Raw genomic sequence first — 23,442 nt, 5'->3', positions numbered from 1 at the left:
GGAAGGCCTGGCCTTGCTGTGTGTGTGTGAGCGAGTGGGTGGTGTTTATGGGGGGGGGGGTTCTGGGGGTGCTCCCCCCTTTTCCCGCCGTGGCCAAAGTCTCTCTTTGGCGCCTCCGCTCGCCATCTCTCCAAGGCGGGCTCCTTTGTCGGCGGCAGCAGCGGCAGCCGGGGGCCGGGGCGCGTGTGCGGAGGGAGGGAGGGCCCTTCCCAGCCCCGTCCCCCCCATTTCCTGTCCCCCTCCCTCTCCCCTTCGGCCCCTCCAGCCCAGACAGGACACAGGACGGAGGGAGATCCAAGGAGGAGAGAGTAGACCCCGCAGGCAGGACGGCAAAGGACGCCTAGGTAAGTGGGCTACCTTTGGCTGGCAAGGGAGGGGTCCACCCAAAAGCTGGGAGGGAGGCAGGGAGGAGGGCTGCTCCTTCCCAATGCGTTGCCTTGGCTCCGCTTTCCGCCGCCTTTGGCTTGCATGATCCACACACTGGAGAAATAACCCGGTTTGGCACCGCTATAACTCATTTTTCTGGCTCAAGGCTATGGAATTCTGGGAGTTGGAGAAGACTCCAGTGCACTTCCAAAGTCCATTTCGGTCCAGTCCTAAACCTCCGATGGTGATGATCCCAGAGCAGAGCTCTTATTTTCCTAACCATCTCCAACCTCCAGGAACACAAGTCCTCCATTCCTATGCAGCTCGAGAACAGGGTGACCAGGCGTCCTCCTTTTCCAGGACATGCCCTACATTTCAACCTTCTTCCCAGGAGGGATTTCCAAATGTCCTCCAGTTTGAGCACGGATGAGTGTTAGCTTTCATCCGGCCATGTCCTTCATTTTTCTGGAACGTCCTCCATTTTGCAGCGTCTTGTCCTCCTTTTTGGTTAGGACACATCTGGCCACTCTGCTCAGTAGGCATGTCCATAAATGCACTTCTGCAGCAGAATCCCTCATCGCCTTGTCCTGCTTCGCAGTGCTTTTCCCTTGCTGGGGTTTGAATGCCGCTTTGGGATGAGGCAGGAGTGTATGGCCTGTTACAGACAGCCAAAATAAAGCTGCTTCGAGGTATGGTGTTTCAATGATGCATGCATCTTAAGAGTCCAGAAGTCACACCAAAGCCATGTTCCACTCCTAAGGACTGGAGTGTGGCTTTGGTGTGGCTTCTGGACTCTTAGGACGCATGCATCATTGAAACACCATACGTCCACTGTGACTCGAAGCAGCTTTATTTTGGCTGTCTGTAACAGGCCTATGTATTCTTCTTTCCCCCATAGATCGACTTGCAGTGCCCCAAGGCGGCGGCTAGGTGGCGCTAGGGTACCACGTTGCCCTCTGGCTTCTTTGCCCTGTTTCCCAGCACTGAAAAGGTGGGAAGGAAAGCTCTTTCAAATAAATAAATGCATGCAAGTACAGTTCTAGCCAGATGCCTTTGACTTCTCTCTCTCTCTGTTTGTTAACAAACAGAACTTTAAAATATTTCTCAAGAGCAAAACGTTTGGAATAGCCTTCTTATTGGATCCAGGACAAACCTGGGAGAAATGCTGTTGGTTTCCTTCTTATTCTCTCTCTCTCTCATACACACACACTTTTAGAGTTTAGTTCTATATTGTTGCTGTTGTTGTGTGACTTATGGCAACTCTAATTCCATTTGTTCAGAGGGGGTTTGCCATGGCCAACATCTGAGGCTGAGAGAGTGTGACTTGCCCACAGCCAGCTAGTGGGTTGCCATGGCCAAGCTGGGATTTGAACCTTGGTCTCCAGAGTTGCAGCCCAATACTCAACCACTAACTACACTATGCTGGCTCCTTCAGTTATATATAAGAGTATAGTATGTGTGTGTATATATATATATATTAGAGTTCAGATACTGCTAAAATATGTGCATATCTAAGCAGTATTGTTTTGGTGATTATTTAATAAGGTGTAGAAATAACTGAGCAAGACGCTTGGATTGTTTGGTATTAGGGATTCTGTTGCATTGTGTCTGATGGGTGTGATATGATAATGCTTGCAGAGCTGCATAGGAATGGAGGATTGTGTATCTGGAGGTTGTGGTTAATTAGAAAAGAAGGGCTCTGCTCTGGAATCATTACAATTGGAGGTTTGGGACTGGATAGAAATGGACTTTGGAAATGCATTAGAGTCTTCTCTCTATGAAACGCTGAAACCCATAACATTATCTTTCAGCCTGCACACAGAGAAACAGAAAGATCAAATTGGAGTGGCCTAAGAACAACTCCTGTCTTTTAGGGCACCAGAGGATAGGTCTTCTGTGTAAGAGCCCCTCAGATGTCTCAAAAGTGCTGCCATGCCCCCTTGAAGTCTCCTTCTTTCCAAGCTAAACAGGCCCACTTCCTTGAATCTGTCCAGAAAGGATGCAAGGACTGTTATGGGACCTCTTGGCTTGATCCCTAAGCAACAGGCTCATACACCAAGGCTAGCTACAGCGCTGGGAGAGAAGGAGCGCTATTAAACTGGGCTACACAGTAATTCCGGTATCTCTGTTGGGAGCAGCCACCTGGATCTGAAAGAAAGGAGATCTGCGCACACACTCCACATCCCACCACAGATTTAGTTAAAGAACTGAAGGAGTTTCTACAGTAATTCTCTGTAGAAAAGTGGGGGGAACGCAGAAATCTTGGTCTGAGTCAGGAATGTACCCAAGCGCTTGCCTCGTTCTGTCCAAGGAGCATCCAGTTCACCCCAAGCCCAAGAATAATTGCAAACTGTTACAGTTTCTTCAACTTCTAGGTACTGACAACCGTTTGAGATATTTCAGAATGTCAATGTATGTCCTTGATAACAAAATTTGAAGGAACAGTGCACAGATGACATTGTTTAGCACCGTGAAAGGATTTCTTGTATCTTTTTAGTCTCATTCAGCCTAGTTGATAATGGTTTTCCCATTGCCTTCTCTGTACACCAGCAGCAGTGGGCCCCTTGTGGCATTTGAGAGGTTGCTGGACTATAGCACCCATCACCTCTAGCCAGTAAAAGCCAGTGGTGAGGATGATAAGCATTGCAGTCCTTCAGTTGGAGGGGCATACATTTCCCCTCTTTGCATAACTCAGTGGGAAACAAAACCTGGTGATGAAGAATGTTAAGAAAAAATGATGTTTAATTTTCTTTTAGGGTCCCAAACCTGCATTGAACAATGCCTAGGTCTTGTTCTAGCCCTGTGTGATGCTTGTCCCCAACGCTCATCTGAGAGAAGCTGGGGGCTTGCCTAAAACCACCTAGCAGATTTATGGCTGAAGTGACATTTGAACTGGTGGCAGCATTATACATCATAGTGCATTTGGGTCTCCCCTCCTCAGTCTACTTTAGTGATTCCCCATGTTAGCACTGTACTGAGGAATAGTAAAGATGCTCCACATTTGTGGGAACAATCCTTAATAAAGAAACTAGAACAGAAAGTGTGGGCTAAATGGAATTCTGAGAATCCCTTTGAACTGGGTGGCCCTCTAGATGTTGCTGAACTTCAGTTTCCATGATCCCTGGTGAGTCTGGCCAATGGAGAAGTACAGCGGGAGCTGGCAGCTCTTCAAAATTTGGAGGGTTGGAGGTTCCCTACACACCTGCCTTGTATGAATAAACAATGGAATCATGGAATGCATCCTTACATATGTGTACTTAGATTCTGAGTCTTAGAAGTCCCATTAACTTCAAAAGGATTCATTTTCAGATAAGTGATGGAGGATTGCCAGTTTAATTCATGTGATTGTCTAACCCTTGGCCCCTGCCAGAATCCCAGACTCAGTTAATTCTATGTCTCCTGATCTAGCAATGGTGTTTGTATGTGGAAACAGTTGTACATAAACAGATTAGAATTAGGGAATGTGCAAAAGCCAGCAATGCACTTCAGGAACTGTCTTCTGCTTTTTGTCTGAGCGAGGGAAGTCTTTCTTTGTTCTTGTTTGGGAGAGGAAAGGGACAGTCTGTGTTTTCCAAGTCTGTTTGACTGCTGGAAGTATTTAATACAGATTCCCCTTATATTTTATTTTGCTCCATTTAAGCAATACTCATTCTCCACCCCCTGTTATCACATTCCCCCTATCCAGTGTATAACATGCTTAATGGAAGGCCTCAGAGAGTAAACCTATGTATGCTTAGTCAGTGGTAAGTCTCAGAGTGTTTTACGGGGTTTACTTTTGGATATCTAATTCTGATAATCCAGGTGTAATTCTATATCCAATTGTTAGTTCCAACTAGGGTAGATATAGTAAAACTATGGAATTTACGTACATGTTAATCTACCAGCATTCCCTTGCTTCATCATGTCTACTGTTGGAAGTAATAATTGAATCTAAATATCTCTATCCCCTCCTACCAAATAAAATTAACTTTATCACTGGCTTTGGGATGAAATCCCTCCAAATGCAGAGGCAGTATTCTGCTTTCTTTGTGATTCTCTGCATGAGGACCAGAAACTGAGAGTGAAGCATATTGTAATATGGAAAAAGTGATTATTTATTTTTCATAGTGAGATAAAAGATACATGAGGAAGAAAATCATGCTCTACAGCTCATAGCATTCCTTACTTTTGGCTATGCTGATTAGGGCTCCTGGGAGTTGCAGTCCAGTCACACACTCTCAGCCTCAGGGGAAGGCAATGGCAAACTCTTCTGAACAAATCTTGCCAAGAAAACCCTATGGTAGGTTTGCCTTAGGGTTACCATAGGTCAAAAATGACTTGAAGGTACAACAACAGCAGCAACTGAATGCCCTCATGATTTTTACTCTTGCTCAACAGCTATGCCAGTAATGTACATATTTTATGTGGCTTCAAAAGTACCCAAAACCATACGTATGTCTATCATGCCATTTAAAACCTGATTTAGGAATGATTAATAAAACAGGAAATCTCATGCGTCTTAACATGCATGTGCCTTTTGCCTTTTCAGAGTGTTGTTAGCTCACTCTTCGCTTGTGTACATGTGACTTGTATTGGAAAGCACTACTTTGTTGTTTTTAGACTTTTAAAAAGATCTTTTTCCAGATCAAGTTAGGATGGAAAATAAGGATGTGCAGTCTTTTCAGCTAATAAAAACTAAAATTGAAGTACTGTATAATTCAGTCAACCATTTTGTATAGTTTTCCAGCAATAGTTATCCTGGATTTTTCCATCACTTATTCAGCCCTAATTAGAATTTCTACTGTTTACATACAGATGGATTGAAATGTGTATGTCAGGGTTCAAAGCTACACTGTTTACTACACTGTGAGCTGCTGTCCCATCACCTGGCATTTTCCGGATCTTTAATTTAAATGGTAGAATTGATTTAATCACAGAATCATAGAGTTGGAAGAGACCTCAGGGACCATCCAGTCCAACCTCAATCTGCCATGCAGTCAGTCTGCCATGCAATCAAAGCACCCCCAACAGATGGCCATCCAGCCTCTGATTAAAAATCTTCAAAGAAGGAAACTCCATCACACTCCCAGGGAGTGTGTCCCACTGTCAAACAGCTCTTACTGTCAGGATCTTTCTCCTAATGTTAAGGTGGAATTTCTTTTCCTGTAGTTTGCACCCTATCATTCTCCTATCAAAGCTCTATCGTTCCCACTGAGTGCCAGTTGTATGCCTTCCAATTGTCCCAGTTTGGCAGGTACAGTCCCAATTAATCCTCATTACTTTTTAAGATACTTTTAAAATGCTCACTTCCCCTTTGTCCTTTGCTTACTACAGTTGCTCAAAACTGAGTTCAAAGTGCACAAATAGTTTGTATTCAATTAACTCAGCAGAGTGGAGAAGAGAGGAAGGGTGGAATCTTGCAGTTTCTGGTAGGCTCAGGCAAAAGCAAACTGCTGCAACCTATCCTAGCTTGTGTGTTCATCCTTCTTAATAATTTTTTGCCTTTTTGACAAGACCCTAGCATACCTTGGTGACACATCCCTTGGTTTTCATTTGTGAGATGTTGGAGAGTATGTGGCTGTTGGCTAGAGATTATTGGCACTTAAATTTGAACACTTCAGTATTGTGCCAAATGGGGGGTGCTGCTGTGAATAATGCCCATCTTCCTTTGCTGTCTCTCAATTCTTCTGGCTGTTTGGTTGGAATTTTTATTTTACTTAATTTTTTTTTTTGGTGGGGAAGCATTGGTTACATTATTCTTAAAAGCACTGACTAAGATATGAAACATAGAATTATTCCAACTGCTATGTGACATCAGGGCCATCAACCATGGCCAGATTCAAACTAATCAATCTGGTATAGTGGTCTGAACCAGTGGCGGTGGTGGTTCAGAAGTTGTTGGATTGCCAGAAATTGCAGCCAGTATGGCCAGTGGTGAGGTATCCTGGAAGTCCAGTGCCATTGGGATATTCCCCCTGCTTGAGAATCAGTGTCCTGGGATAGGAGATCTAATCTCACAACTGTTGTGCTCCTATTGGGGTACAAAACCCTATTGGTTGGTAAACAGCTTTGCCAACTCTCTGCTTTGCTTTAATTACTAAGATTGGTGAATGTCCTCTCCTGATATATAAATTCCTATAAATCTCTACCTATTAAGAGTTTTAATCAATGCAAACAAAAAATCACCTGTGTGGTGTTGCTCTGTTTCCTCTTGCCTTGCTTCCTGCAGGTCTCTACCTAGCTCTGCTGCTCCTGCTTTGGTACTTCTGTCTGCTTGGACAGTGTCCTGAAGCTAACCTCAGATTGCTTCTCTGACATACAAGTTCACTTTGTCTTTCATTTAGATTTCTTAGTAAAAATAATCTCAATAGAAAAACTTGGACCAACAAAATTTCACATTCTTTTCCTCTGGGTCACCTACAGTGCATGAAACATAATATTTCCTTTTATCAGTGTTGAAAGTGCACGTTTCTCTTAGTGTGGCTACATATATATTGCCCCAAAGAAGAAAAGCATCATTCCTGCCCCACCAAAAGAGGCCACTATTTGAATGATATTTACATATGCAAAATGGTTTGCATATATTTTGAGTGTGCGCGCGTGTGTACATATACTATAAGCATATTTTAATTTGAAGGAATGCAAGTTTGGAAGTAATTGCCATAACTGAAGTAAAAATATGATGTTATTGCACTGTAGTGAGGAAGACTAATAAGATGCCAAAACTTTCAAGGCCTTGCTCTCTTATCTTATGGTTCTTTATCTTTAAACCAGTGTTGGACTATATGATCCTTTAAGGATAGTATGCCATCAAAAAGAGGACTGTTCTTCGTAACGTAGGATGTGTGACACACCCAGGCATTCACCCTTGTCAGTGTTCCTCTCTGGTTGATAATGGCTTGGCTTATTATCATCTATGGATCATCTCCCACAGGGTGGACACAGACTGCTCCTATAGCATCAATAGAAACTTGGTGTTATTTTCCTTTCAAAACAAATAACTCTGCAAAAGTGTCTTTTTACAGAGGTGCCTGACCCTTTATTACTCACAGTCATTGTGTAATGCACTGACGCTAATGTACCAAACCAATTTATTCTGTGTTGAGGAGCTGTGCCAAGGACTTGATGGAACAGCATGATTTTTATCCACTGTATTGTTTTCATTGTGTTCTATAAACATGTAGGACCCTCTGGAAAGAATCACTGGGGAGGCTCAACCTTCTCCATTTAATTGCTGGTTAAATAAATGTTACCGTTAAAACCCAGCTGAGTGGGATCCCGAGGGCCGGGAACTGCTGGAATGCTGTTCAGGAGTTAGAGCTATTTTAAGATTTTGGGTATTTGATGAAATGATGCTAACCATTTGTCACTAGGAAGCCAGTTTTAAGGAGCACTAAAGTCCATAAGGTTCAAAAGGCCGTGTGAATCATAAAAGCTTGCTTAAGCTGCATCTAGCCACTTGGTTTTAAAGAAAAATTAACTTCTGAATAGTGATTTGGTGGGAAACAGCAACAGTGTGTGGTCTTAGTGTGGTACCAATATTGGCATACATCTCCTACGGTTCTGACACTGGTTGAGTGCCATCCACCCCACCAAGGATATATAGCAATGGACAAAACTTTGAACAGTTACAGTTTAACAGCTCAAAACTGGCAGAATTCCTAATAGTGTATTTGGTTTTGCTGGAAGATGAAGTCACTGGAAATGCATGCTATATAATCAAAGGTCTTGGAAAAGTTACTTTTAAAAAATGTAACTCTTCCAAATCCTTCAGCCTACATGTCAATTGGTTGGAGAGTTTGGGGAATTGAAACCCAAAACTTATTTTTCCAAGGCCTGCAAGTAAGGTTCTTGGGGGGGGGGGGTGTCTCATTGCTGAATTACTGCTTGGGAGTATCATATGTGTTGCCTGGACCTTAGATTCCTGTGAAAAAGTTTATAATAGTACATAGAGGGTTAATATATAGAGGAAGAGTTTAATGGTTTGATTGTTGCACTAGGATACTAGAAGAGCAGGTCTCAACCTCAGAGGAAGGCAAGGGCAAATCCCCTCTGAAAAATACTGCAAAGAAAACCCTGTGATAGGTTAGCCATATGTCACAAATTACTAGAAGACACACAACAACAACAACAACAACAACAACATCTGCAGTTTGGAGGAAGGGGCTTAGCATGAAAGATCCCCATTGTCATTGCTGCTGGTTGAATGGCTGACCAAAACCTTGGCAGAGGACAGGAGAACCCCAATAGTTGTGTAGGTTTTCTTAAATGTCCTACATCTTGGGCTGAGTTTTGTCCTGCAGTTGTCCTACAGTTTGGTCTCGAATTTGTCCTACATTTTGTCCCTGGTAATAGTGGACAGTTATGGCAACCCTAACTGTAGAAGAGGAAGTTTAACGGGTGTAACTTGCAAGATAAGCCGTGCCTGCCAGCATTCCCTCTTGCACACAATTTAAGGCTTAAGAAGAGGGGTTTCTCTGTTGTGGCACCTCAGTTATGAAGACCTTCTCCTTGGTGGCCTGATTGGCATGAGAACATGGCCGTTCACTCACATTGGGGGCTTAATTGTTTTAAACTAACGCTTACATGTATATGGTATCAAATTATTTTAAAGTATTTTAACAAGTTTTAATTTGCAATTTTAACATGTTACACTGTTTAATATATTTTTAGCATTTAACATATTTTTGTTATTCAAACTGTTCTAAATTTGTCTAGTTTTATTGTATGCTGCCTTGAGATCTCTAGATAGAAGGCGAGATACAGGCATATCTCAATTAACAAAATGTCTGACAAAGAAGCTTTTTTTTTTTTACAAATCTTTTTATAATGCTCAGCCTCCCTTTTTTCATCCTCTCTCTAGCTAGAAATTTTTTGTAAGTAACATACAAATTGAGAGGACGGTGAAAGAATGCATACTTTTAGTGTGCAGGGACAGTTCCAGTCTGAGCTGGGAAAAAGTGGGATTCCTATCCATCCTGTGGTCGGCTGACTGACTTCCAGGTGGTTTCTGGATGGCGTGGGAGCGTTCTGCCCGGACGGTGGCTTTAAAGAGCCATCTGTTCTGGCCCTAAGTCTCAAAGGTGCTACAAGATCTCTCTACATACTGATTCTACAAACTAACATGGCTGTACTGTATCTTTAAACAATAAGTTAGTTTGATGTGTGTGACCTTGTAACCCAGTATTCTTTTGCAGAAAGTACTTAAATTGCAATTCAAACCTGGACAGATTTACTTTGAAATAAGTTCTACTCAATTCAGGGGCAAACTCAGGAAAATGTGCATGAAACTGCAGCCTTACATTAATGTCATTCTGAGTGTGCAAACCTATAGATGCCTATTCAACACAAAGGGGTTGACTTCTAAGTAAATTTGCAAACAACAGCACTGTGAATTTAGTGGTATAAAAAAGAAATATAAACTATTTATTGGAAGAATCCTGTTCAAACACTAAAAAGAGAAACAGAGACTGGGTTACACATGCAATATCATGAAAGCTAGCATGTCAGATGCATGAGTTCAGAGATTTGCTTTCCGTTCTGGCACTAAAGCAAACATAAAAATGTTCACACATCCGGAATCTTTCAAGCTCGGCTTTAAAACAGATGTCCAGGAGCAGTCCACAGGATGTGGTGTGAGGAGCTGAACAGGGACTTCCACTCATCTGAGCTAGACAGCAAGGCCAGGGCCAGTTCCAGAGCAAGAAGGAGGAGCACCTTGATGGAGGAAAACTATGCTTAAGGACAGGTGACTGCAGCATAGTCCAATTGTATTTCTCAAGGAGTCCAGTGCTGTACTGGCAAAGGAAGAAAGAGGATGCCCCCACCCTGAGTTCCTCCAGCACAGTTTCTTACATGTCTTTCTAGCCTTTAGAAGCAATTATAGGAAGACTGTAAAGACATGTTCCTAGCAAGCAGAGTGACACCATTCAATTTGCCAGGAAAAGTATTGTGATTCATTTGCAGGGACTGCAAGTTACCACTTGCATCCTCAGAGCAAAAGACAGTTAGGACTGCTGCTCTGGTAAGAATTTAGATTGCCTAGCCTTGCTGTAGAGCAGAGTTTAGAAAGGTTATTTTTGGAGTATAACTCCCAGAATCCCTCAGCTAGCATGGCCTCTACAATACTAAGAGTTATAGTCCAAAAAAGATCTAACCTACCTCCTCCCCAGCATGATATTAGGGTGCATCTACACTATAGCAATAATGCAGTTTGAAACCTCTTTAAGAGCTACAGCGCCACTCTACAGAATTGTGGGATTTGTAGTTTTACAAGATCTTTAGCCTTCTCAGCCAAGGAGTGCTGTTGCCTCACAAAACTACAAATCCTTGGATTCAGCAGGATGGCACCATGACAGTTAAAATGGTGTCAACTGCATTGTTTATACAGTATAGATGCACCTTCAGCAAATCCTTCTCATTACCAGTTTAATACAGGCAGCTTGCGGGCAGCTTTTCAAGAAACATCCTTAAGTTGCCACTTAGATTTTGACAAAACAGCAAACTGCCAGAGCCCTGCATTCATTAACAGTTGAAAACACCTTGCAGGGTTCCTCCCCAGCTGGAGAGAATTTGTGGCAGGAAAGATTAGTACCTGATTTGGGCCAGGAGCTCAGTCAAGAGTGGAACGCACATAATGTTTTCATCCAACTTTATTTCTCCAAATAATTTTATTGATTGTTCAGCACATTTACCAGGGAGTGGTTGTGTAGTGGTTTAAGCATTGGACTATGACTTTGGAGGCTAGGGTATGGATCACCACTCAACCATGGAAACCCACTGGGTGACCTTGTACAACTCACACTCTCTCAGCCTCAGACAAAGGCAAAAAAGCAAAGCTCCTCTGAACAAATCTTGCCAATAAAACTGCATATAGGGTCTCTTTAGGATCAACGTAAATTGGAAACAACTTGAAGATACACAACGGTAAAAAGTCCTGGTAAGCATAGCAGGGATTATTTCCAACAGACAAAAGTAAGATTACACTCTTAATAACATTTTGCAACACACCCCTGCCAGAACAAATTAGAATGAAACCTGAAGCCCCTTTTAAACCTTTAGGTCTGACCTTGAGTAAAACATATTTGGGGGGGTTGCAAGCCAATTTTATACATTTACATGTACTGTTTTTCTACTAGATCATATTTAAAAATAAGGTTGTCAGAATGGCACATGGTGACTTTATTTTTTAAACAAGATACCTTCAATTCATACCATTTACTTGGAGGGGAATTTGACACTACAGTGGACCCCTGCCATTTCTGAAAGTTGAGTTCCGGACACACCTCTGTTCCCCGGATGGGACTGGTTAGTATTTATACAGGATCTTCAGATAAGACTACACAGATTAGCACACTGGCTTTTATTCTTGTGCTAGGCATGGGATATAAACACGCAGGGATGGATTCTATCACACAGCTCCATCCCTGGGCAGTACTCATTCCACACCCGACCCAGGCTTCTCCCAGACCTTTTAAAGAATGGTTTAAAAGGTTCAGGAGAAGCCCCGGTTGGGTACAGGATGAGTACTGCTTGGGGACGGAGGTGTGCAATAGAATCTGACCCTGTGCATTTACATTGCACACCTAGAGTGGGAATAAAACCAGTGCACCAATCTCCTAGGAAAGACTTTCCACCAAATTCCTTGAGAACTGTCACCATTCAGAGATGAGAATACTAGCTAGTTGCACAAATGTCCTGGCTCAATATAAAATATTTTGCCAAGGTCCTTTTTCCTGCCTTAGAGAAGCGTATAATCTAAACCTATAGTTTATGAGTGATGGTCAAAAAAAGGAATGCTATTCGTATTTAGAAAATCTGCATATGATCAAGTCCATTAGGTTAATTCCAACATTAAATCCTGCAGTAAGAAGTCCATGGAAAGTAAAGCACTGAAATTACTGTTTTCCTTGGCTGTTCTAGATAAATTGGTTGAATTGATCCCTCCCATGTCCATAACCACAGGGTATCAGCAGGTTTTATTTTCAAAACCAAATATCTCCAATGCCCTGTAGGCAGAGAGTTCATATTCAGCTCATTAGCCAGCAAAAAGTAAAAGATCCAAACATCCTCCCAAGGTCAGAACTGGTCTAATGAAGGAAAATTGTCTATTGGCCTTGGCAGAACTTTTACTGAAGTTTAACATCCCAGTGCATGTTTATAAGTTGATCAACTGGGAACAAGGGGAGAATGCAAATATTTGGACTTTTCCCTTGAGTTTTATATAGCCAAATTGCCAACCCAAATGCTACTACCAAGTAAAATAATGCACAGAGACAGCTACATACAATAGTACTACAAGCCTGTATGCACTTACCTGAGAGTATGTCACTATGAATGCAACAGAAATTGCTTCTAAAATAGGCAAACATGTATGATAGTGGGTCTTTTGTCTGATCAACCAGAGCTCTCCACCGTCCCTTTATGCTGTTCTTTAACACACACACACCCTCACACAACAGACTAGAGAACTTTGTCATAGAGATTCAGAGGTGTTCTCTGGCTTCCCCAAAGAACCAATGCAGCTTTTAATGAATGATTAAAGTTTATCCTAGAAGCAAAACACAACTGAGGTCTGAGGCCTCTAATTTCAATAGAGTGGCTACACAAAAAAGAGAAAAGGGCTCATATACTGTACTTTATCTATTAAAATATTTATACAGGCATACTTCAGTTAACAAAGTTGATGTGTTCCTGGATATGACTTCTTTAACAGAAAATTTGATACAAGATCTCTGTACATACTTACTTATTGTTTGTAATAATGTTTGTAATAATAAGTATTGTTTGGACGGTTCCCTGCCAAGATCCTGGTCCATGCCCTAGTGATCTCACGACTTGATTACTGTAATGTCCTCCTGGCTGGGCTTCCTCTTTCTCACCTCCGTCCTTTAATTTCTGTCCAGCATTCAGCTGCACGCATTATCACTTCCATCCACCGCTCTGACCACATCTCTCCTGTGTTGGCATCCCTTCACTGGCTCCCCCTCCCTTTCCGCATTCAGTATAAGCTCCTGCTGTCGACATTTAAAGCCCTCCATGCACTGGCCCCTCCTTACTTATCAGGCCTTCTTTCTCCTCACCTTCCAACTAGGGCCCTCCATTCTAGTAGTCAAGGTCTACTGTCCCAGCCCAGGATTTTCTCTGCCCCATCTTGGATTCGCCCCTTTTCACTCACTGCCCCTCACTCCTGGAACCTTCTTCCTCCACGAGCAAGAGCCATCACTTTTTTAACCAGCTTCAAAACGGGGTTGAACACCATCCTGTTCAGAGAAGCCTTCCCAGGCATTGCATAATTGTCGCTTACTATTTGATGTTCTTTTGGTGCCTGTTTTATTGAATCATTTCCTATATTGCTATGTATTTTATATGTATTATCCTACTAGAAAGGCCCCTTCCCCACCACCACTCCCTTTGTGTCATGTCTTTTTAGATTGTAAGCCTGAGGGCAGGGAACCGTCCAATTAAAAAGATTGTATGTACAGCGCTTTATAAATAAAGGTTAATAATAATAATAATTGTAATTCACACTAAAGAATAGAGTCAGAAGTGGAACTTGGTAGGCAATTGTTAATAAATTGAAAAAGCTGTTTCTAACTAGTTATTTAAAGCATATTAATAATATCAATATGTTATGTGTCATAGCATGGAAATAAAAAGGACGACAGTGTAGGATCTGCAGTTGTCCTTTAATTTGTTCTGGTGAAACATCTATAAAGGGATCCAGGTGTACTGTATTATCTCAATTTAGTATGGGATAGCCTCCTTGGATCCTATCCTGGGAGAAAAGCAGCATATAAATAAAGTGAATAAATTAAAATAAATAAATAAATAAAATTGCAATCTACTGCTTTAATTTTCTTCACTTAACCGTAGAAATTTTCTGGATGCCTATGGGAAAACTACAATTTATTCTGTTATTTCCTATTCTCTTCTCTGTCCCTCTCCCTAACAGTAAATCAAAGGTTTATTCTCCATCAGTGCTCAAAAGGCCAGTGTAGAGTGTGTTGGATTCTACATAAATGGTTAAGTCATACCTGAGTTAGAAGCTGTATTAGAAGGAGTGAAATATGTGTGTAGATCATGTGCTGAGATTCATGTGAATAATCTGCAGTACGAGCAGGTCAGGAGTGAACAACGTTGTGGTTTTCTAGATGTTGTTGATGTGGAGTTCCCATCATCCTTCACAACTGGCACTGCTAGCTAGGACCAATGGGAGTAGTAATCCAACAATATCTGCAGGAACCTAAATTTCCTATTCCTTCCCTACAATTTTCCAGTATATGTATGCACTGAGTATTATTCATGTATAGATCATCACATGATCTATACAACATTTGCCCATCCTTTCTATAGACATACAGCTACATTGCTAAATGCATGTAGAAAGGCATGCCCTGCTGGCATATGGAATTGGCTAAATACATGCAAGCAGGACATATCCTATATTCCTTTTCCTACCTGGATGTCCTTTCTGTGTTGTAAACAAGGAATGTAAGAAATAGCCCTTGGTAAGGCATTTTTGAGCAAAATCATGCTCAAAATTGTGTATCAAAGGCATGGTACATATTGCCAACAAGTGGTGTACTGGTGCTGATTCTAGGGTTAGGGACGGTGCGGCAACCGCATCGTCCCTAACCCTAGTACGTGCAGGTGGCATAACAATGGTGGCACCCTGTGTACACAGGCACCGCCATTGTTAGGTAAGCGGCATGCGGCATCTGCTTGTTGCCACGTGGCACTTCCGTAACGAGTGCATTAGTGGCACACTTGCTACGCCGCCCCTGCGGCTCATAAAGAATATGGTTTTTTGGGGTTCCTTTTACTCCGTAGGGAAGCCACGCGGTTTGGTGGCTGCGGCTTGCCTCCCGAGGAAATTAGGCCGCCAGCAGGCCCCCTTTTTCTCCATACATGGAGAGAGAAATCCCAGAGGTCCAAGTGGGTTTCAGAAAAGGAAGAGACACTAGGGACCAAATTGCAAACATACAATGATTAATGGAGTACATCAAGGAATTCCAAAAGAAAATCAGCATGTGCTTTATGGACTATAGCAAACCCTTTGATTGCACAGATCATGAAATGCTATGGAATTCCCCTAAAGACATGCAAGTGCCAATACATCTAATAATCCTGATGAGGAATCTGTACTCATAACAAGATGCAATGGTTAGAAAAGTACACGGAGAAACATAATGGTTCCCAATTGGAAGGGGATGAGACAAAGATGCATCCTGCCACCCTGTCTTTTCAACTTGTATGTAGAACATATTATATGAAGTTCAGGCTTGGATACAGAAGAAGGAGGAGTGAAAACAGGAGGAAGGAACATCAACAATCTAAGATATGCAGACGACACCAGAAAACATTGGAGACCTAGAACACCTACTGAGAAAGGTCAAAGAAGAAAGCACAAAGGCAAACAAAGAAAACATAAATAAAGACCACGAAGGATCTTCACAAGTTCAATCTAGACAACAAGAAAATAGAAGTAAAAGAGTTCCTATAGCTGGGATCAAATATAGATCAGAACGGGGACTGCAGTCAAGATATCAGAAGAAGACTAAGAATGGGGAGAGCAGGTATGAAAGACCTTGAAAAGGTCCTAAAGAGCAAAGATATACAACTAAGCAAGAAAGTCAGAATCATACAAGCAATTGTATTCCCCATTACCATGTATGGATGGGAGTGCAGGACAATTAAGAAAATGGACCAAAAGATGTGAGAAAATGGACATTTGAGATGTGGTGCTAGAGAAGATTCCTGAGGCTATCATGGACAGCAAAAAGAACAAATAGATGGGTCCGAGAGCCGATCAAATTTCCCTGGAGGCAAAGATGACTAAACTGAGGCTGTCGTACTATGATCACATCATGAGAAGACACGGCTCATTAGAAAAGACAATAATGTTGGGAAAAGTGGAAACAATTAGAAAGTGAGGAAGACCACATGTTAGATGTATGAACTTAATTAAGGAGGTCATTGCTATGAATCTGCAGAAACTGGGAAGAGTAGTGGAGGATAGGGGCCCTTGGGGATGTCTCATCCACAAGGTCACCATGAGTCGACATCAAATCAAGGGTGGTTAGCAACAACAACAAGGCATTTTTGATATATAGAATTCCTCGCAATATTAGGAAAACCTAAAATCCCTCCACCTTTCATAATTAAAGATTAGGATCACACGTCACACTTACAGTGTTCTAAATCCAGTTTGATAGTTGTGGCATTGTCCAAATAGAAAGCAAGCATTACATCCTATGGCCATGGAAGGCACAAAGCCAAGCATTATTTGCCAGGAAGTTTCCATAATGATGACTGACCTCCAGGATCAGAAGGTGTTAGGAAGCAAGTGACAAAGAAGAATAGGAGTGTGGGGTTAAGACATAGTCTCGGAAAACAAAACAATAGGAGACTCAAAAATCCATTGGTAGACAATAACCGACACAGCAGATCTGGAAATAGCACAGAAGGAAGTAATGTTATATTTGTATAGAAGGAAGGGATGGCAATGGAGAATGACTTCATCTCCATGACAGTGTTCTTCAGGGAGATGGACTGTAAGGATAACTTCCTTATGCCTTTTTCATTGCCTTTTTGCACTTGCTACTGAGGATGCCCTCAGGCAAAGCTTTTAATGTGAAATCATTATGCTTCCTTCATGCAGTTGTATAGACAATCCAGATGACCTTGTGAGCCAATTGTAATCCATCCATGGTTTCTAAGCACTTCTGACTAATAATAATAATAATAATAGGATTTATTTATATGCCGCCACAGAGGGGATAATAGACAGAGGGGATAATAGATGGTTCCCTGCCCTCAGGCTTACAATCTAAAAAGACAGGACACAAAAGGTGAAGGGAATGGTGAGGGGGAGGGGATCAGGTCCAGCATTCTTCTCTCCCTCAGAGGCCTGGACCAAGGCAGATGGACCAGAGGGAGGGCTCTTTTTCTTAATCGAGGCCGGACCAATGGTGCTGGGCCTCTCCTTTCACTCCCTCCCAGGCCAGAAGATGACAGTTGGAAGGAGGGAGGGGAGGGCTCTTCCTCTTCAGGCCCGTTGAAGAGACTTTGCCCCATTATTGCAGAAAAATGCATCAAGGAAGGAAAGAGAAGAATAGTTGACCCAATCTCTTTACAACTATGAACAGGCAAATGCAAGATTGAGACAAAGTGGAAAAAACTGGGAAAAATAAAACCGTGTGTGTGTGTGCGCCCGCGCATAAAGAGAAAAAAATGGAATGCGCTGACAAATTGTAGCTGACTAGAACACTCAATAGCAGCATTCTACATAGCAACATTTTGTTACAGGTGGCACTTAATATCACTCAAATGTGATCTTCAGGCTCACCAAATACATATTTCCCAATAGGAAAATGTTAATACGTTAGACATTCACATAGTACTACTTGTGAAAATGTTCTTTCTGCATGTTTGCATGTGAATTATTATCATCACAAAGATTTTAAAAATAAAATGCCACTTTAATTCTGTGGTGACGACTGAATAAAACTATTTCATTTTTAATTAATTATTCTTCTGGAGTTGTGATGTTCTGAGAATGCCACTTTAGACAGAGAAAATACAGAAGTCATGGAGTAAGAGGAAGAATAGGTAGACAGAGGAGAGAATGGGGCAAGAAGGAAAACAAGGCAGCAGGGATAGAGTGAAAGTGGGATGGCAAAAATAACAGCACAACAGTCAGAGGTGTAAGTGAATGGGAGAGTGTATGGCAATAGGAAGACAGAGGAGAAAATGGGGAAAGAAGGAAAACAAGGCAGCAGGGATAGAGTGAAAGGATATCAGGATGGGTAGTCTATGCAGAAGAACCAGTGTGGTGTAGTGGTTTGAGTGTTGGACTATGAAGCTGGATATCAGAGTTCAATTCCCTGCTTAGCTGTGGAAACCCCCTGGGTGACCTTGGGCAAATTACTCACTCTCAGCCTCAGAAAGACTGTTGTAGGTTCACCTTAGGGTTGCCATATGTCAGAAATTACTTGAAGGCACACACCTGCACAACAAGTATATGCAGAATGGTTCTGTCCACTGTGGATGTGAAGGGCATTAAATTGTTATGTATTTACTATTACCCATATAACGGTGTGACTGATTTTGTTATTTTGCCTTAAACATTTTAGATTGCTTGTCCAGCTAGCCAGTGGACCCTTGTTTCCCCCTGGGCTTTAGTCAAGGTTTGCTTTTTGGAATTTATGTGTCCCCCCCCCCCCCATATTTTCCAAACTGTGGATGGTTGAATTTGTAGATAATGAATCCATAGTTACAGAGGGCTGACAGTACCCTGCAGTGGCAGCTGGTGGTGTCCATGTCATTGAGAGGATATCTTTGGGTTGTACCTAGAACTTTAAGGGAGCTGTCCAAGGTGCTGACCCCTCATAAATTAACCACTGCTGGTAGCTGTAGTTGGCTCTGTTTATCCACAGATTCTTTATCTTTGGATTTAACCATCCATGGCTTGAAATTTTTTTTTAGAATATATAAACTCCAAACAGCAAACCTTGATCTTGCCTTTTCTATATATGTTACTATTTGTTGGGCAATTCGAGTTTCCTAAGGCTTCATCCTTTGGATAGGAAACAAAAATATTTAAATATCAAAAATATCAAAATCAAGCCTGTTAGGGTTTAGCTTTAAATCAGCAGAGTAGCAGAAAATGTGTCCTTGTCTAACTATACTTCTCTAAGAACTGAGACTGATTCAAAAACAACACAAAGAGCTTGAATTCAAACAAAAGTTTACTAATAGCTTTAATCCATATATATATATCCCTAGAGGTTATATCCTAATCTAGCTAGTGAATAGTTGAGGTTAAGAAGAAATATTTATCTCACCATCTTTCCAAAGAAAGAAAGTTGATGGAGAAAGACCCAACAGGGGCAGGACAAAATATTTAATGAGAGTGAGCTTCCCAAAAGTGGGAGTGACTTAAATTACATGGTTAGTCTGAGAGAGAGTCAGAGACAGAGAGAGTTTGCATGCAGGAAATCCCTATATGTCTAAGGAGGGGGAAAGAGAATGCAAAAATCTTCTAACAATTATAACATTGTATAAAATGAGACCTGACATCCACCAATTTTGATATCTACGGGGAGTCCTGGAACCAAACCCAAGTGGATACCAAGGGCCCACTGTACTTGAAAGTTCAGTTTACAACCTCGAGTGGATTCCCCACTCCACTGACAAGGGAGCTGCCCGATATCTCAAGACTTAGCATCTATAGCCAGCCCTGCATATCCACGGATTCCTTATCCACAGAATCAACCACTGAAAATATTTTTGAAATATATAAATTCCAAAAACCAAACATTGATTTTGCTGTTTTATATCAAGGATATCATTTTTCTATGCAACTGTATTTAATGGGACTTGAACATACACAGATTTTGGTATACACAGAGAGTCCTGGAACCAAACCCCACGGATACCAAGGGCCCACTGTATTTAATTTCAAGCACCCAGAGTTAATGTTTCCAGTGCCTCATTTTAACCAGGAGTCCTAATTGTAAAATCCCTGTAACTTCTCAATCCTGTAAGAAGTTACCACTGTGAAATCATTTGCTTGTTTTGTCCTTTGGTTTTGTTCTCATCCTCACTGAATGGGTAGCCAAATTTTATCAAGGAGCATTTTTCCCACAGCACAACATAAGCTTTTACTCAAGGTCAACCACCCAGAGGAGAAACATACAAAAGAAACAAACAGAATAGAGGGGCATGGTTATGTTATCTGTCTTCTCCTCCACATAGCTTTCCCTGCTTTTCAGAAATTGTCCCCATTCCCCCCTCACTTTTTAACTTTTGTTATCATGTTGCTCTGCTGGTAATGATGAACTACTATTGCCAGCCTCCACAGCCAGCATGACTAGTTCTGGGAGTTATAATCTAAGAAGGTAACTCTTCCAAGGTCTGAGTGTGTCAGAGAATCAAAATTTGGCCTTATTAAAGACTTCAGCCTTGTTTCCTTCTCATACATTTTCTTATTCCTCCCTTATACTTCTTCTTGTTTAAGTTTGCAAAGGGATCTTTGAGCACCTTTGAGACTCAGTGAAAGATGTTGTAGCATAAGCTTTTGTTGACTTGTTGGTTCACTTCCTCCATGCATCTGAGGAAGCAGACCAAACCTATGAAAGCTCACGTTACCAACTTTTTTCTTTCAGTTAGTCTGTCTTTTCCTTCCCAAGCTGTGTCTTCACTGCAAAGCACAGACCAAACTCAGTAAGATGGGGAGTAACCACGTGTATTTTATTTCCATCTTTGCTCCATTCATTCCAAGCATTTGTGGACAGTGAGAGTGGCTCCAAGCATCTTATTTTATTTTATTTTTTCAATCAATTTCTTAGTCACTCCCCAAATTTTTCCAGGGCAACTCTCAGCAACAACAACAACAACAACAACAACAACAAAGAAACATGTTAATCAGAATCAAATTAATATAAATATTTTTAAGTTAAAACAATTTCAGTAAAATATACCTCATGCTTTTTTACATGATATCCAATTGTTCAATCCTAAAGAAATGTTTGGAAATGTGAGAGACAGTAGTGGATCCCTCAAGCAGAGTAATCAAATTGGTAAAGTAGAAACTGAAAAATAACTGATTTCATGCCCACCTGCTCCCCACACACAGGGTCTGGAAGAGAAAGAAACAAATACTTTCTTTGTAAAACATAAAGAGGCTTTACTTACAGATTACTCATGCATAGTCAATACATAGTTGAATAGATGAGAGAGAGGAAAAAGAAAATGACTGCAGGTTAGTGTAGTAGGAACAGAGAAGATGTGGAAAAGCAATCGAAAAGGAAGTAATTATAAATATATGTTGTGCATAAATGCTTATAAAACAATGTGCAAATAATGAGTACAGGCATGCAAAGGGTGCTACCTCTGACAGGAAGTCAGCACACTGATGGTTTTTAGCATTTACTTCAAAGTGTTATGCATGTTTGCATAGCTTCTAACTGTCCTGATTCCAACTGGACTCAGCTCTCCACACCCCCACCCCTAGAACCACTGCTGCTCATCTTTTTGGGGTGCATGTCCCCACTGAGTAAATGGTGGCAGCAGTGGGAGGGGGCTGAGTGCTCCATGTTCCTGCCACCACCACCACCATTTCCTCAGGGGGGACAAGGGTCCAAAAAGATGAGCAGCAGTGATGCTGGGAGTGGGTGGATGGAGGGTTGAGTCCAGTTGGAATCAGGACAGTTGGAAGATATGCAAACATGCATAACACTTTGAAGTAAATGTTAAAAAGCATGAATGTCTTGTCTCTTTGGGGCGCCACAGCCCCCCTGAGGAAACAAGTGGTGGTGGCGGCAGCAGGAATGTGGAGGTTTGAGTCCTCCATCCCCATGCTCTTACCTCTGATTGTCCCTTTGGGGCACCGCAGCACCTGAGGAAATGAGGTGTGGTGGCAGCAGGAACATGGAGGCCTCAGTCCTTGAACCTCAATGCCTCCGTTGCTGCTCATCTCCTCGGGACCTGGGACTGCTGGAGGAAACAAGTGGTGGCAGCAGGAGGAATGTGGAGTCTTGAGCCCCCCCCCCCACTGCCGCTCATCTCTTCAGGGCTCTGCAGCCCCCTGAGGAAATGAATGGTGGCGGTGGCTGCAGGAACAGATTCAACATTTTAAACAGCCCCTCCTGTTTTGTAGGGTTATTAAAAAAAATAAGATCTGCACTGGGTGTGAGACATGCTAACTTGTGTACCAAGGTATATGATTGTCATGTGTGTGTTGGTTTTGTTTGATTTTTTTCAGTCAGTCCAAGAGCATTTGCTACTTCAGTCGTATATAAATGTGTAATAAATCAACGAACATTCATTTTAAAGCTTTGTGTCTGCTTATGTTTAGTTTCTCTCTGGCTTTTATGCTTTTCTTTGTTTCAATTATAATGTTTTGAGGGTTTATTGCATTATTTTGTGGTTTATTTTGGGTTTATATGGCTCTTGTATACTACCTTAATATTCTAGGATGCAGAGTGGATTAAAATGTTTAAGTAAATAAACAGTGAGCTCACATATGTTCTGTTGATGGTCTGTGTTAAGTCTGTTCATATGGCCTGTGTTAAGTATGACTACATTCAACCCAAAATATTTAGGATACAGAGGAAGCAATGATGGTGTTAGGCTACAGCTCTTCTCATCCTGACTTCAGTTAGTTACAGCCAAAGAGTCTTCACCATTGGAGTTCCAGTCCAACAATATCTAGATAGGTGCATTTTGCCCGCCCTGATTTGCAGAGAAAATGTTTGTGAGTGAAGAATGGGAGTAGAAATTTTATTTCCTTCCTCAGCTTGACACAGACAAGTCTTTGCAAAACTATTGGGGAAAGGCTGGATAAAATGTAAATGGTTAATGATGATAAATGGTCTTTTAATACAAGAAAATTAAATTTAAATCTGATTACCATAAATGCGTAAGATTTTCCCATGGAGGAAAATCTTGTGGATGGCAATATGTTTCAGAGACAGAAAGAGAGCAATAAATAGTCCAAGAAAAATAGTCTGGGGAATTTAAGTTGCCATATCTTCCTACCATTTCTGTATTTGCCATTGAGAAACCTGAACCACTGATAATTTTGCTCCATATGCTTAATAACAGTGAATGATGTGAAATAAAAGTGAAGACTTGTTCCGCCGTTAATATAATATTTTCCAGGATGCAATGCCAGGCTGTGGATAATTATCCTTCCGTAAGCACACAAGATTGGAGTTCAGAGATAAACACATCAGATTAATGCTCCATTTAACCTGAAAGCTAGTTCCAAATGGGAAAAATAACTAAGATCCCATTCTAGGTTGGCTTTAGAAGCCATTACCTGTGATACAGCCAAGTTTCGGTGGCTATTGGGAATTTTGTTGTGAAAGGGCATCTACAATTCAAGCACATAGATGGATGACTTGAATTGGACAGACTTGCTGTCTTGGTGAGCATAGGATGGAGAAGAACTGAAATGAGAAATGTTGTTTAGGATAATGGAGAGCAGATTGGTATTCAAACTATCAACCTTGAATGACTTCTTGCTCTTTCTTCTTTCTAATTGTTTTGTTGCATTTTGGTTTTAAGATACATTGCTCAGAGAGGAGA

The 23,442-nt window shown here is 41.6% G+C and overlaps 1 protein-coding gene across 2 annotated transcripts in view; it reads left to right on the top strand.

Moving 5' to 3' along the window:
• The first annotated feature begins 224 nt into the window (after positions 1 to 224).
• Positions 225 to 23,442, top strand: part of DENND2B (DENN domain containing 2B) — a 225,541-nt gene continuing 202,323 nt past the window's right edge. The window contains exon 1 of one of the 2 annotated variants that reach the window (XM_042439251.1): positions 225 to 344. The gene's annotated coding sequence lies outside the window, so the exon portion shown is untranslated. The remainder of the gene's footprint in view (positions 345 to 23,442) is intronic. The other variant, XM_042439425.1, reaches the window with a different exon arrangement.

The sequence above is a fragment of the Sceloporus undulatus genome, chromosome 1, assembly GCF_019175285.1.
Source record: "Sceloporus undulatus isolate JIND9_A2432 ecotype Alabama chromosome 1, SceUnd_v1.1, whole genome shotgun sequence".
In the NCBI taxonomy this organism is placed as follows: Eukaryota; Metazoa; Chordata; class Lepidosauria; order Squamata; family Phrynosomatidae; genus Sceloporus; species Sceloporus undulatus.
This window is presented reverse-complemented; position numbering and strand designations above follow the sequence as displayed.